The sequence below is a fragment of the Trematomus bernacchii genome, unplaced genomic scaffold (assembly GCF_902827165.1).
Source record: "Trematomus bernacchii unplaced genomic scaffold, fTreBer1.1, whole genome shotgun sequence".
Taxonomy (NCBI): Eukaryota; Metazoa; Chordata; class Actinopteri; order Perciformes; family Nototheniidae; genus Trematomus; species Trematomus bernacchii.
This window is the reverse complement of record NW_022988097.1, coordinates 1,352,516-1,364,571: the sequence shown is the minus strand read 5'-3', so window position 1 is coordinate 1,364,571 and position 12,056 is coordinate 1,352,516.

Here is a 12,056-nt window from a genome sequence, read left to right as displayed (position 1 = left end):
GGACAATCCCCACAGGAGCAATTTGGGGTGAAGTGTCTTGCAACGACATGCTGACTGTAGTGGGGTTTGAACCTGTGACCCCCTGATCCGAACACCAACGCACTAACCGACTGCGCCACACGCCTCCCTACGAACTGGAGGGAGTTAGCTACCTAGCTAGTAGCAAGCACGGTAGTTAGCATTACAGCCTTAGCCTTGTCATTTGTACTAGCCTTAACATGAAGTAACATTAAGTAACCCAAAATGTTAAACAGTAAGAGTAGTAGTCATATTTCGTGAGTACTTTCACACCGGTGTGATCATTCTATAATACACCGTTTAAGCCCGGATGCTCCCGCCCCCGGGGCAGACATGCTAAAGCTAACGCTACATTAGCATCGGCGATCTTTTCTACTTCATGCTATCTGCACAAATGGTTAACATTGAACATTAAAAAGATCAGGCAGTTCAGGGAGAATCGAAGGAAGGCAGGCGGGCTGGCAGGCAGCTTTGCATGACATTCTTCTGGACGTGTTTCATTGTGGTGATAGTGAGGGTGAGTCAATCCCTTTTTTGGCAAGACAGTAGTGACGGCCGTGTTGGTGACGTGTGTTGTGCGAGACCAGAGATGTAGTTCATTGAGTGGTTTCACACAAAAAATGTTTGACTTCACAGTTTTACAGCAATTCTTTTTTTTTTTGACTTGCAAAATTATCTTTTAAATTGACAAACATCATATGTGTAATTCGTGGCACAATTCAAACGGGATCGAAAGATAATCTTTCTCTCGCCATTGACTTCAATACATAATTATTCCGAAATAAGGTCTCATGGAGTTCAGTCGGAAGTCGCAACGGCTCATTTCAAAATAAAAGTGGATTTGTGTAAAAAAACTAGTTTTTCGGGGTTCGGGTGTTCTGTTTGATATTAAAGGGGACCTATCATGCAAAATGCACTTTTGTACGTCTTTTATACATGAATATGTGTCCCCGGTGTTCCAGGGAACTCACCAAGTGTCAGAAAACACAACCCTCTCTATTTTCCTCCATACCCAAATCTCTAAAAAAGGGGCTGCAACGGATCTGATAAAAACTGATCCAGATTTGAACACTGTCCTGACGTCAGGACGGTGGCGCTACAGCTATTGGGCCAACTCCACCAATCAGGAGGAGACAGCCACGGCCATTGCCGTTCGAAAGCGCTGGAGACGCTGTAGTACATATGCCAGGCCTGTAAGTGGCGCTGTAGTCTGCCACAAAAGCAGCGAAGAAGACTTGGTTACCATGGTTACCCTTCTGTTTATTCTCCGCTGTGGCTTTCTTTCTCCCTCCCCGAGGCAAGCGTTTGCTCCCGCTGCAATGCAATCCCTCCCCGCCGAGGCAAGCACTGTAATTCTCTCCGGTTAGTCCACCAGCAGATGACAAACACCCACCTCTCCGCCTCTTCCAAGGAACGAGGGGACCGTGCGGCAGAGTTTCAGTTTCAGTTTGTTTCGCCGGTCAAGATGTCCGTTAAAGTTTAAATCTTCCGGACAAAATTAGAAAAGTGCCGGTCAAAGGTCTTCTTTGTTATTTATTGAGCTTTAAAACAAATGAATAACGACTCTATATAATAAACGGAGGACGGAGATCTCTTTTTCTCCCCCTCTTCTGACAGCCCAGCAGCTGATCAGAGCACGTCTCCCCACTCCTGCAGGGGGGCGTGGTCAGCAGAATCAGACCCGTAGACAGCAAACAGCACATAGAGCGAAATGAGGCATGGCTAAAATGCATGATCTGTTTGGTATTTTGAAAACAGAAACGTATAAATATACCTTATATAGGTATGGTCCTACAATATATCATTTAAATATAGCATGATAGGTTTCCTTTAAATAAACAAAGTCTTGGCTTTGAGAATATGAAACTTTTATTGCCAAAATCACACGATAAATACGTTTTTGAAGCTTGTAAAGGAAAGATGACAGGCACCTCTCACTCGCACTCTGCTCTTCCGCTGCTGAAATGATGAATGCAAGGCGTATAATTATCATAGATAACACGGCAGGGTCCATTACAGTTTGTTTTCATCTGATTTAAAATAAACAAAGTCTTGGCTTTTAGAATATTAAACTTGTTTCGCCAAATTCAGATGACAAATACAACTTTGAAGCTTGTAAAGGCATAATTACAAGCGGAGAACGGAGTAATTTAACGTCACAGCAGGCATAACAACAGCCGGTGTTTCTTGTGAGTGTTTCCCCGGGAAACAAACACAATACAAACAAATAATACCAGATTATTTCGCGGTATTTGGCTGCTGAACAAAATCAAGTATTTAAAATTAATTAATTACGTTGTTTTCTAAATTGATCTGAGGGCCGCAAAAAGAGGAGGTGAGGGCTTCATACGGCCCCCGGTCCGCCATTTGCCCATGCCTGATATAGGGGTATGATTCTCGCTTTGGGTGCGAGAGATTCCAGGTTCAAATCCCGGACGAACCCATGGCAAGGTGGGAAGCCTACAGAGCATTAGAGTTTACTAATTGAAACAGATAGACTGACAGACATATTTTCAATTTGACCAATGCCGTGCCTTGCCAGGAATATTGTGTTGTGATGAGGCGAAACATTTGCAAGTTTGAACTTCTTTGCCGAGAAGCTATGGATTTTTAACCAAGCCATGTCCATGTTATCACATGCCTTTATAATAGAAGGTTTATATGATAGGTTTGAAACCCGGACCATCCTGATAATTCCAATTTTGCTTCAGTAGCATCAGTGTTTACTTTAAATGTGTGCTTTACAATTTGACCATTGCGATGTTTTTTCCATGTCTCCGCCCCTTTCAAATCCATCTGTCCTCTCTCCATGTTAAAGTTAAAAAAGCTGCTTAAGATATACCCAGTGTTTTAAAGGAGTTGGCTAAAGAAGCATGACAATTTGGGAGTGACAATGCCTTGATTTATAAGCCCTGAAAACTGAAGTAGAATAAAGAAGGTAACAGTCTCAGATGCCCCTTTCACACCAACGCGTTTTCAGCGCCGGCTCAGAGCTAGAGCCTGAAAAGTACCGGTTTTTCCTCTTCACACCGCAGCGGCGCCGCCTCTTAGCTCCGGAATCCAGTTTGTTTCCAGCTCCAAAAAATTGTCGGTCTAGAAGCAAGCTTCCGGAGCTAAGAGGCGGCGTCGCTTACGTCTCTCTTACGTCGAGGCGTGCAGGAAACTAAACCCACCTCCCCTGAACATGGGTCGACTGAAGAGTCTCGTCATGCCTGCCTACAAGCAGTAGCGCTGAGCAAAGTGACTAGAAGGCAACCACACACTTATAAAAAAAAACACACTTTATAAAGTCAGGCAACACTAACCAGGCTTCGTGTGATTCTGTTTATTTATACCTTACTTTGACCATCCATTCGCTGTTATTGATCATTGTGGAGAGCAGGCAGACGTTTTGTTTTTTATTATAGCAGCTATCGGATGGAATCAATACATGGGCTGCACAGGTTGTCATGTCCGACTATCACAAGTAGAATCATAATGAAAAATACGCCGGTAAAATGTGCCTGTAGAAAACGGCTTAGCAAGTAGTCAGTTTAGCTTCGGTTGCTATGCTAGCATCACCCATGTTATACCAGAGAAATTTTCATAACAGCGTTGTGATGCCAAACAGCGTCAATTCAGACTGACACACATTCACTTAAGGGGAACTGGGGATATGTATCAGCTGCTTGTGTGACAGTCAGACAGTGAATACTTTAGAGCCGTGTGAGCTAACCCGGAGCTAACGGGAGAATAAACTCCCGTGGAAGAGCAGCCAGCACTGCAGCGGTCGGTAAATGCCGCTGAAACACATTAATAAACAATGAACCACGGCACTCTGGAGAAAAGTATAAGGTTGGAGAAGTCGTTATTTAATTTAATCTGGCTTCGTATGATTAAAAGCAACACGATCATCGACCCGACGCAGTCCCCCGTTGTTGTTGTTGTGAGCGCCGTTGGGGAGCAAATCAGCGATGTAAACGGTGACGTCATGATGCAGCAGCGTCAGCACCATCCCAGCTCTGAGTGGTGTGAACAGAGCGGGAGCAGAAAAGGGAAACCGGAGCTGAACCAGAAAAGCTCTAGCTTGGAGCTAGAAAGGGAAAAGTGCTGATGTGAAAGCCGCAAAAGAGTCATTTTGGCTCTATGTCTGTAAACCATCTCATTCTTTCTTCATTGTTGACAAAAAAAAAACTTTTTGTTGAAACACCTTACAGGAATTTCAAGCATATCAAATATTGACAGACAGTGAAAGAAAAGAAAGATAGCATTATTCTTTTGACACATTGTGCAAGAATATAGAGAGGAAGGCCGTTTGTGTTTGACTCTTTCCCTTTATCTGGATGGAGATATGTCTCTTAAAAGACACTTTAGTATACAGAATGATGAATAATCACAGGAACAGTTTTATCTGACAAGTGAGACAGCTTGTTTTCAGCAGTGTTGTAGTCAAGTCACCAATTCACGAGTCCAAGTCACTCTCGAGTCCCCACTTTTCGAGTCCGAGTCAAGACGGAGTCGAGTCCAAGTCCGAGTCACCCAAGGAGTGTCCGAGTCAAGTCCGAGTCAAGTCTGAGTCAAGTCCGAGTCATCATTACCTGTGTTCGAGTCCAAGTCCGAGTCACCCAAGGAGTGTCCGAGTCGAGTCCGAGTCATCATTACCTGTGTTCGAGTCCAAGTCCGAGTCACCCAAGAAGAGTCCAAGTCAAGTCCGAGTCACAAGTCTTCATGTATTAATCTTAGTGGATATATGTGTTGAAATGTAGCTGCTCCTCTACATTGCTTTTATCCTGTCATGTTATACTAATTTGTCTATTGAACTGCTGTGAAGCGAGTTTGGCTACAATTATTGTATACAAGGTGCTATACAAATATAAAGCTTATTAATAATAATAATAATTTTAATATTAATATTATTATTATTTGTATTATTGTAAATTACCTCTAACTATATTTAAAATGAGTTACCTTTTAGAGAAGTGATTATATTTGTATGCCAATATTTTCTTATGGTAAAGTTTTCGTTTTGCACCTTTATTTTGATAGTACTAAGATCGAGACTCTTATTTTGAAGGAACTTTTACCGGAAGTCAATGGACAACGGGAGCAGTGTAAACACACATATACGATAATGACGGATAGATGACGAATAAATTAACATATACTAAATAGTTGTATTCGGTTTTTAGCACTTGGCTGATAAGGGCATAAGTCTTTACGTTGGTAATGATTGTATAAAAGCAAGGGTTTGCAATAAACAGATACCATCAGTTGGAGAGTCTGACCATCATTCAGCCGGGGACGCTACAATTACTATAGTGAATGTTTAAATTCTATCAATAAAGATTAAGCCTCAGAAAGCACATGGCTACTTAGCATGCAAAATGACACATTCTGCATTCTGCGACGGACACAATAATTTACATTTTTTTACTATGTTCAATCTGAATTTACTTTAAAATAAAAAAAATCTAAATTGATTCTGACTCATCTACATCCAACTCACAGGTTTATCATTGCTTTGAGAAAAAAGATTATTAATCTTCCCCTTTTAGAAGTGTAGTTATGGTCATTTGTTCTGGGAATGTCATTTTTGAGCCTGAGACCTGGAAAACAGGCTCGGGGCTTAACAGGTTAAAGGTGGGGTATGTAATTTATTTCAGAAACACATTTTTGTTATATTCCATGGAATGCTCTTAACATCCCGATAGCAATGAATATATTAAATGCTTTGACAATAAATACATACAAAAATGTCATCTGTGGAAGCCGTAGCGCTGTAAAAAGCACGACCAATCATTTTAGCCGGCCCGGCTAAAATAACTGGATGGCCTACCTGCCTGTCAGCCTTCCACAGGGTTCCCGCGGGTTCTTAAAAAGTCTTAAAAAGTCTTAAATTTGATAATCTGAATTTAAGGCCTTAAAAAGGTCTTAAATATGACCAAAAAAATAAGAAAGGTCTTAAATATGATTTAGAAGGTCTTAAAAATGATGGGATTTGAAAGGTACTTCTGTGTTGCGATCGCGTCTATATGTATTTTGGGGGAAATGTCCGGGCTGCAAAGTAACCAGTACGGTAAGAGCCTTTCAGTTCCCCCCAACAATTTGTATTGAAATAAATCAACATGGAACCAGTAATCACTAACTTTGTTTCCCCCGGCCCCTTATTGGAGAACACCCAGCTAGTAACCTAGCAAGCAAGCTTCAGCTAAGCAGTCAGAAACTCAAGTATCTTCAAATCTACTTACAAATAAATATGGGGAAGTGTAAGTTCAACCGTATTTGGTTGGAAAACATCGAATTTAGTGCTTGGTTGAAACCAGTGGAGGGGAACGTGTTTGAAGCCCGCTGCACCTTTTGAAAAATAAATTAGCGTTTGTTTTGCTAATGTGTTAATTATTTAAAACAAATAATAATTTGAACAGTATCTTTTTAACTGTTGATTACCCTGAACCTATAATTCAACTGCAAAACCAATACAAAAATAAATTAAATAAATTATACATTTAAATAAATAATATCAAAATAATAAATACCAATAAACAAGATCAACAAATATTTTGGAGCGCACTTCCACAAGCTATTAAACATGTATAAATATGATAAATAAATTAGACTAAAATTAATTAGATCAAATATGTTGTAGTGCACTGTCACAACCTAGCAAAGCAAAATCATTTCGTAATTGTGGCAGGCCAAAATCGTAATTGCGATTAAAATATGATTAATTGCACACCCCTAACACACACACACACACACAGACACACACACATACACTTTTTGTCTAACACGCTAACACAGTGCTGTACTGTTATGCCTTTACATTTACTTTGTAAGTAATTATGGGACGTATTTCTTCTTTCATAGCAATTTTCCTTCATACTTTCTTGCCGTGAAATAGGTCTTAAATTCTATTCAAAGTGGTCTTAAAAAGGTCTTAAAAAGTCTTAAATTTGAGTAGGCGAAACCTGCAGGAACCCTGCTTCCATCTGTGCACAAACTTATCTCGTGCCCTCATTGGTCATGTGCGCGTTCGTATGTGTTGGAGGAGGGGCTCTGTAAGGAAGTGGCAGATTTTTTCCGGTTGTGTATTTTCAAATTCTAGCGCACTCGAGCCGGTTTCTCCAAAATTACCTACCCCACCTTCAGTGGCGTTTTTATATGTACAAAAGTGGTGGGGCACAAAAAACTTAGATGTCTATAAGCTTCTGCAGTGACGTGCAGTGAGGTTCATGGCTGGTGAGGCACTGGCACTGACTCTTCAGGTTTACAAATTTATATTTTGACCTAAACTAAAATATAATATTATTTTCAAAAGCTTTTTTTGTCTGATGCTTCGATTAATTTTAAACAGACAGTTCAACAAAAGGATACCCAAAAAATGTAATTTTATCATTTAAATATTGAATTGTTCTCTCTTAGTAAGATCCCATTTTCAATAAAATTGCGGTCTTACCTTGACTTGAAGATGAATTCCATTTGCCTATCCTTCTGGACAAAAATTTCTATTACTTTTTTGTAAAAGTCCTCCTTATCTTCTTGTAGTTTCAAAAGTCTATCATAAATCTAATCGATAGATTTATGATTAAAAAAATTATAAAAGTAGGGTAGACATGTGGATATTATCCGGCTGAACAAAACGTGCATTTATCTAACAGGTACGTTTCCCACAGATCTTATTTCGAGCTATTTTCTAAAATCCTATGGAGAAATCTCATTGCTTTTTTATCGAGGGAAGCCATGCGCAGCTTACGTCCGGGTTTTAGGACGCGTCACTGCAGCTCTCTCGTCTCCTCTTCACACACCACACTTTTCGCGGCACACGTACTTTCAGCTCTGAATTATGTGAGATGACGTATGGTGGGGATGGCAGCTCAGTGCCCCTATGGTCATTATTTTTTTGCCACACACATTAAATAGGAAAATACTCTGAGCATGCGCAGTGTAGTTTTTACAGTCACCGTTCACTTAGACAGTGAGAGGGAGGGGCATGATCAGGTTTTGTCCCACATGGCTCTAAACAGCTCAATAGCATAGACTGTATATATAAAGCTCAATAGGCACACACTGTAGACACTAATTAGTAGAACACAGACTAAAACAGCAATGTACAGACGAATCAGATGATTAAACATGATCTTAAAATATATTTTATATATATATATTTTTTTTTTTTGCATTTTTTGTAATCATTATTTGTAATACTTTCTGCTGACACTAGGTGGGGCTGTGAGAATTCACGAGTCCGAGTCGAGTCCGCATCAATCAGTGCCCGAGTCGAGTCCCGAAAATCGGCACCCGAGTAAAATAGTATGTGTGAGCTTAACTGTGTGTATTAAACAAAAATTGAGCTTTTTCTGTCAGCTCAGATTTGATTCACATTTTGTTTTTAGCTTTTTGTACTGTCTCCAAGTCAACAAATATATTACGCAGGTTAAATGGACTTCAATAACAAGGAAGCAATTATTAAGCTCCTACCATTTTCTACAAAACAAAAGAGAGGAATAAATCAGGCTGGATTATTCTCTTCATATGTTTATGGATTTCTCCTGTGGGAGGGCTGTAAAATATTGTCTTAGAAATGGGGAAATTTACGATACGATGCAACATACAGTAGTATATATATTTCTAAATAAAGTTAGGACTCACAACTATCTGCTAAAGGGGAATTAATGACACCAATATAGAGGCAACATAAACCAAACTAAAGGTCTGTTCGGCTGAGAAAAACAAGGTGAAATTGGAAATACAGTTTGTGCTGGATGCAATAATATCTCCATTAGATTTGACCAGGCTGATTCATTGGCAGTTGGAACACTTTGCAGCTATTGCAAATCAACTGAGTGACGAGCACCATGAATTCTTAATCTTCTGTCCCAAAGCAACAGTTGGATTGTACACAGTATAATGTGTGTGTTAGTGTGTGTGAGTGTGTGGATGGAGGAGATAAACTGGCCACAGCCCTGTCCCAGTGGAGTCACTAAAGACTTTCGACTCGAGCCATTGATTCTAATTATAATTTCATCTCGGGGCTGTAGATTTAGAAGAAAGGAGCCACTTGCACACATAAAGCACTTAAACAAGAAACCACACACAATTGATTTGTAGTCCACTTTGTTTTGCTGCTTAGATGCTGGGCATCCGTTCTGAGAAGTTGGTGAATTTATTGCCAAATAGGAGTGCACAAGCAGATAATAAAGAAGCACACGTCACAAATGCATAAAGTCCTATACTAAATACTAAGTCCTAAAAGACAAAAGATAAATCGCCAAAGTCATGGTGAGATCCTTAAATAATTCATTTCAAGCAGAGCTGGTGCTACAGTGGAAAAGTAAATGTCTTTAATAAATGTTTTCTCTTAGTACAAAGAACATTTGTTTTTGCTCTGGAAGGTTAACTGAGAGAAATGAGCCAGAAGTGTCTAATGGCGCATTTCCACTACAGCGCGGAGCTCGCTTTAAGCGTGCCGTATCGTGCCGTGCCCGTTTTTGGTTGCGCTTCCACTAGGCCTAGTTACGGCCCGGCCCGGCCCGGGGCCACTTTTTTACCTCTTTTCTGGCCCGACAAAATTGTGGTTCTATCGGGGCCAACAAACAGGGCTGAGTCGGGCTGAGTATGCTAAACTAGAGAGAGGAGCGCTGGCAAGGGGGCTACAACTACAACAAGATGGACATATTTGACCGTGATTTAATTGTAATACACGTTTCAAAATGATGCCGAAGTAACAACATACTGATACCGGTTAGTAAAAACCATGAATTAATGCTTTGTCAAGTCTGCAGACAGACGGCAGGCGAAAAACCTTTTAAAATGCGTGTTTTTCTAGATGGAGATTGGCTAAGCTAACGCAGTATATGCTCCGACCGTCCACACTCACAACAACGGCCTATACAGACATAAATAAAGCAGCGACTGTATTCACCATGACACAGGCAGTCTGTGGTGTGTACTTGTTTAACTTTTGTCGAGTTTCTGAACATATATAAGGAGCTGTGAGCTCTGAGTGCTAACAGCTAACGGCTGTGTTGTGTTTCTGGAGTTCTCATTGAAGATGACGTCACGGCTCCGCCTACACTGCGTAACTACCCCAGTTCCTAAACTGTAATGGAAGCGCAGCATGAAGTGAGTCGGCCCTGTTAAGGCCCAACGCGGCCAAGCCGTACCGAGCGTGGCCGAGGCCGACCGTGTAGTGGAAATGCGCCATAACTGACCGTCCTAATAAGAGCTGGTTGAAATATCTTAAGGTGAATAAAAGGCAGCTCAATGTTTCATTTCTTATCTCCTTTTGCAAAATAAACGGAGATATTTCCATCTGTCAAAACAGCAGCAAGATTTAAAGAACACGTCCGTCCTATGTCAACAACATCCAGCATCACGTTATTACGTAACCTTGTTCACGTGCATTGCAATTCTCTTAGCACCGCTGTTTTATTTTCGTAAATCCTTAGAACTTCTCCTCAAATCAACTATAATAAGTGAATTAAAACATGAAGAAACAAACTCAAGTAAGCAAGAATCCTTCAGGTAGATGAGCTATCAATAATTCAAACCTAAAACAGGTGGGTTTTTAGTCTGCGACAGACATCTTTCCTAGACTTCAAGACATTTTGGTAAAACTGGGTAGGGGAAATTTGGACACCATTCTTTTGACCATTTGATTGCAGCCAAGAAATGGTTCCAAGGAAAGCATTTGGTTGGTTGGTAAAGCAAGGTCAGCTGACTGAAGAAGGCTAGGTTGTTTAGTGAAATGATAATGTAGGTTAATTCTTCATATATAAGGGAAGCATAAAAACCAGCGGACAAATGCCATCGTTAGGTCAACCAATTCACACATAACTCTAACTAACTAATTAGGAACACAAATTGTTGTGCTTGCCAACTAACATGAGAAAAATACTATGTGTGTATACATACAACCCAATTGTGATCATGTCTGATAATGCTGGTCTTTTGGGAAACAGTTTATGGTAGTGAGACTACTTTTGGACCTTGTTTACAATAAACTGTTGGGAACTCTAGGACAATCACAGCCTCATTAATATTTACAACCACACACATAAGACTGAAGACATTCAGAGGATATATGGCATTCTAAGGTTTATTGGCAACAGCAGATTTTCTGAGCACTTTCAAGAGAATTGCCCGACGAGTGCATGAATTTTTCCTTTAAATACCCCAGACAAACAAATAGTTTATAGCTCCATGGACTCTGTGTTCTACTGCAGTCTTTCATTAGATGAAGCCCCCAGTAGACGAGTACAGTCTCTGCTTGTTTGTGTCTCTGAATGTGTCCACGCACATTAGTGTGGGCCTTTTGTGCTCCAACAGCAATGTTTGAAGAGCTCCAGGTAATTACTGCCTCCCTCTTCATTAGAAACAGGGCCTCCAACGTCAACAGTGTGCGTGTGCGTGTGCGTGTGTGTGTGTGTCTCAGTAGGGGGGGGGGGCTCTGCTGCGAGGAACAAGGCAGTCTGAGGAAAACACTAGTTGTCTACTAACTAGCCAATGTTGAGTTGTGTGTGTGAGACCGGCTGAGAAAGGGCTTACTGGTGTGTGATCGAGCACTCAGTGTTGATAAGGCCGAGCTAAGGATTTGCTCGTGAGATTTTTCGGCCTTCGAGCAAGCCAACTGTCACTGACTTTGGCTTTATTTTCAGAACATTTCATCCATCTTGTGTCAGTTGGTCTTTGGTTGGATTAGTTGCATCGCCACAATGCCACACACTAGAAAGAAAGTGGAACAGGGTAGTTTTTTACAGACAAAGATGTGTCTCAATTAAATTCAGTTGAAAGTCATATATTTTGAGGTTCACAATTTCTTTATTGATATAGTATTTGACCTCGTTTGGTTCAGATACTTTGCCTTCCAAATACTGTATTGCTAAACAATTATTCTTCTCTTAATTGACTAAACCATCAGAAAAGGATCCTTTGGTTTGGCTTAAGTGCAGCAAAAGAAAATCCTTATCACATGATGGAAACGCCACATACTGTATTTATTAATTGCATCTTTAAACAATGCTAATAGAGAAACATATGAGGCTTGTAAAAGAGTTTAT